Raw genomic sequence first — 4220 nt, 5'->3', positions numbered from 1 at the left:
GGCAGAAGCAGGTGTGAGCCGGGGCGGTCAGACCCCCGGAGGCTTCCGTGCTCACTCCCACCCGGTGCCGCCACACAGCCTCCCGGTGTCGGAGCGGAAACCCGCCTGGATCGGCGAGGGAGGCCGGCAGCGTCCCTCCGCTCAGTGGCGAGCAGCTACAGGTCCAACAGCAGCAATCACCTTGAGTGCACCAGGCACCAGGTGCTGAGCTTGGCTTGTTCCATGAAAGCCCCTCCCGGCTCCCAGCACCTAATGGAGTGGACACGCCCGCGGGCTAGCCCGCCCACCCCAGCCACACAGCACCGGAGCTTGGCGTTGGGGTGCCCCAAACTTTAGGAGCGGGAGCTCTGCCCCGCCCCCCGCCGCCGCCCCCATTCTGACTCCTGCGGGGCCGCATTTCAGACAAACTGCCAGAGCTGCCACGCTGTGGTTCCCAGGTCAGCGGGGGTTCTGCGTTAAGATGCTTAGAGGGGTGGGGTTCGGTAGCCAGTCTGGGCCATGCGGGCTCGTCCTGCCGCCTGTCTCACCAGGGATCCGTCTCCTGAAGACGGGGATAATCTAGGTAGAGAGGCCCCTCATGAGACGCAGCTCCACGAGGTCTCAGGGGAGTCCTGTCCACTTTGTAAGCGAGACACTGTTTCTCAGAGAGGTGACACAGGAGAGCTGCCAATCAAAGTCCAGACTTCCAGGTTCTCAAACTCAGGGCTCCCGGGCGCTGGGCGATGGACAGGGCCATCACTGGTGGGCGTGTGCGCAGTCCTGGGTGCCAGGCTGTGCGGTGGTGCTGGGGGGGGGGGCAGGGTCCCCCAGTGCTCACAGGGATTTGGGTGGCGCTGAGGAGGGGGTGCCCTCGCTGCAGGCCACAGGCCCAAGCCAGGGGTCACAGTCCTTTCCAGGGGCAGGTGCCTTTCAGAGCCACTGGGGGCTCCTGAAACCTGCCCGAGCAGCTGCCCATTACTCTGTTGGACCCCAGAGAGGGGCAGCTCCTGGAATGTGCATTTTCATTTTTTGTTTTTTAATGTATTTTTATTGATTTCAGAGAAGAAGGGAGAAGGAGGGAGAGAGAGAGAAACATCAATGATGAGAATCATTGACTGGCTGCCTCCTGCACATCCCCCGCTGGGGATGGAGCCCGCAACCTGGGCGTGTGCCCTTGACCGGAATCAACCCGGGACCCTTTGGTCCACAGGCCGATGCTCTATCCACTGAGCCAACCCAGCTCGTGGTGCTGAGACCTAGCCAGGCTGGGACATGTTGGCTGTCAGACGCCAGCTGGTCTCAGTGGCCTAGGAAGCTGGCCTGGAGACTGCATGTTGAGTCAGAAGGAATCTAGAAGCGTTGGGTTAGAAAGGGGGATCCCAGGCCCCTTGGGAATGACCCACAACTGCTGGGAACTATTTTATTCTGACTTAAAACATCAGTTCCTGGAATGTTATGGTATTAAATTATTCAAGGGGTCAGTGATGGGCTTTCTGCTGGGGTCTAGAAAACGCGTCCTCAGACTGCACCTCCTCCCCTTGGCAGGCTGCTCCCGGAGCTAAAGACAGTGCATGTGGCTGGGGACGAGGCCCTGCGGTGGTGCCGGGGACAGGACGCCTTCCCTCTGCCCTTGAGGTGATCAGAGAGCCCCCACACACCCGTCTATACCGTCAACTTCGCCTCAAGGCCCACTGGCCACTGTCAGCTCCCAGAAAGCACTTACACTTGTTCCTCTGCCCGGAACTCCCTTCCCCTCCCTCTTCCTATGGCCGGGGCTTCCTCTTCAGATCTCAGGGCAATCACTTCCTCCCAGAGGCCTCCCAGGGTCCCCACCCGCTCTCCTGGGTCTGCTGCCGCACAAGCCACCTTAGCCAAGAGAAGGCTGGGGTGTGAGGACCGAGGGGGCCTGACTCCTGATGGCGGGGCTCCGAAAAGTCATCGGGGACTCCTTGTGGCGGCGGGAAGGTGCCAGCGCCAAGGCACAGCTGTGGGCTCCTTCCTGCCTCCCCTCATTGGCTCCCTGCACATTTGTGGGGGGCCTGATGTGTGTGTTCAGGCGCCACTTCTAAGGAACTCCCGGAGGAGTGGGGACACTGACACCCTGCAGGTGACCGCCCCTCGGGGTAAACAGGCCCCTGGAGACCTGTTATATCTAAAGTTGAGCTTTGGGGAGTCCATGACTGTCCCCAACTGTGGCAAACACTGGGTGGACAGACGTCTCCATGAGTTTGGGGGGCCCTGCGGAGACACCCAGCCCTCCCTGGGCTTTGCCCCTTCTCTGGCACAGACGCACACACGCAGCGGGCGCGGCACACCAAGCCCTTGGCGCCGTGCCAGGCCGTCACGGCTCTAATTCAATCTCACCCGTGGCTCTGCTGGCGTCACGGAGGAAGGAGGTCTGAGCGTCCCTGGGCTCTGGCTGGGCTGATTGGATCTGCTGTCTGCAGCCCCGCGTGGGGGGCACCCCGTGTGGCGATCTTTATCCTGCGCCACAGCGTGACCTTCTGAGGGCTGGCACATCCTTTGGTCACCAGGCAACTAGCCACGTCCCTTCGTCCGGAGGAGCTGATTAAAAACCGCGGCCGTGATGAGAACGGCTGGAACCCGTGGGGCCACAATGGGCAGCTGAGCCAGACGGTGAGAACAGTCTGCGTTCGCTCTCTCGCCTTCCTGTCAGGGAGGCCACCGAACCACACTCCCGCCAGTGGCTTCACCTGTTTCCCCGTCTGCAAAACGGCAGTAGTCATGGTGGTTGTCAAGGTTAAATGTAAATTCCTGTACTAGTATGTAAAGTGCTAAGACAGTGCCTGACCGGCTAAGAGCTCCCCATGGTGTGCTGGGAAACAGGCCCTGAAGACGGGGGAGAAGGCCGACTCGTAGCATTTACTGACTTACTTCCTGGTATAAACATGCTCACTGTGGTCAGTTTCACGCTACCAGTCATGTAACAATTTGGGCTTGCGAAGCTCCTGCATGCTTAACAATTTGCTCTTATAAGCTTCTGAGACAACTGCGGGAGACTGTTGTCCTCATTCACTCATTCATTCATTCATTCACACACTCACTCACGACTCAGTGCCGGGAATTCAGACCTCAGGGACCCCAGAGGCTGGAAGGAAAGAGACATGAACAGACCATCACTAAAGGGCACCGCAATGGGTCCCAGCTGCTGTGGGAGCCTGGAGGAGGACCCAGCACACACCCATGTCATGGATGGGAAGACCAAGGTGTTTCCGAACGGGCCGTAAACCAGAATCCGAGTGCAGAAGGGAAGCTGGGTAAATGCGGTTCCTAGCATCCTCCCGGCTCACTCCCCGTCCCTCTAATCACTGGGCTTGGGGATTCCGAACGGGCCGTAAACCAGAATCCGAGTGCAGAAGTGAAGCTGGGTAAATGGCGGTTCCTAGCATCCTCCCGGCTCACTCCCCGGTCCCTCTAATCACTGGGCTTGGGGGTGTTTCTAGGGCTTGGCAGCAAGACACCTTTAATCTTGAGGCCACTGATCCAGGGAGTTTATGGGGCGCTAAGTGCTATCTTGCCCAGCCTCTAACTTAGGCTGCACCCAAACCACTTCAGACAAGTAAGGATGAGTGATGCTCTCGTGAAATACACCCAGGGAGGGGAACGCCACAGGTGCCTCACCTCTGCTCCACTCCAACACGGACAGTTTTTCTCTTACCCTCCTTCAGGCTCTGATGCTGGTCTCATATGTCCTGGTCTCTTGGTTTTAATGTGAATGCAACCAGAGAAGAAGCATCCCCAATTTGCATCTTGAATTAAAGTTATATTTTTAAGAGCGCTTTCTCACCCAAGGCACCTGGGGGGACAGCGTTGGCAGGAGGCAGATTCTGATCTGAGTTGGATCGGCTCTGCCATTCCTGGTTGTGTCCTTGTGTCGGTCACTTTGCCACTCTGAGCCTTGGCATCCTCATCTGTATAATGGGTCCACAATCCCATCCCTGTAAAGAGGATTCAGCGAGGGTTCAGTGGCTGGCAGAGCACAGCCTCCACACTGTCCGTCCCCTCCTCGGAGGAAAAGATCCAGGACTTCCCAGCCAGACTCTCTCCTCTCTCTGCGAGCCCTCTCTTCCCACGATACCGGGTGGGACAGAACCCACCCTCGACCCTGTCCAGCCCCCACTGTTTAGGAAATCACTTTGTCTTAGGAGAGTGATCTCTGCCATGAGATTTTAGAATCGCCCGCCTCCCACTGCAGCCCAGCATCTCGTCTCAGCCCAACC

This window comes from Myotis brandtii, unplaced genomic scaffold, assembly GCF_000412655.1.
Source record: "Myotis brandtii unplaced genomic scaffold, ASM41265v1 scaffold181, whole genome shotgun sequence".
Lineage (NCBI taxonomy): Eukaryota > Metazoa > Chordata > Mammalia > Chiroptera > Vespertilionidae > Myotis > Myotis brandtii.
The sequence above is the reverse complement of the archived record's forward strand: the minus strand, read 5'-3'. Positions refer to the sequence as shown.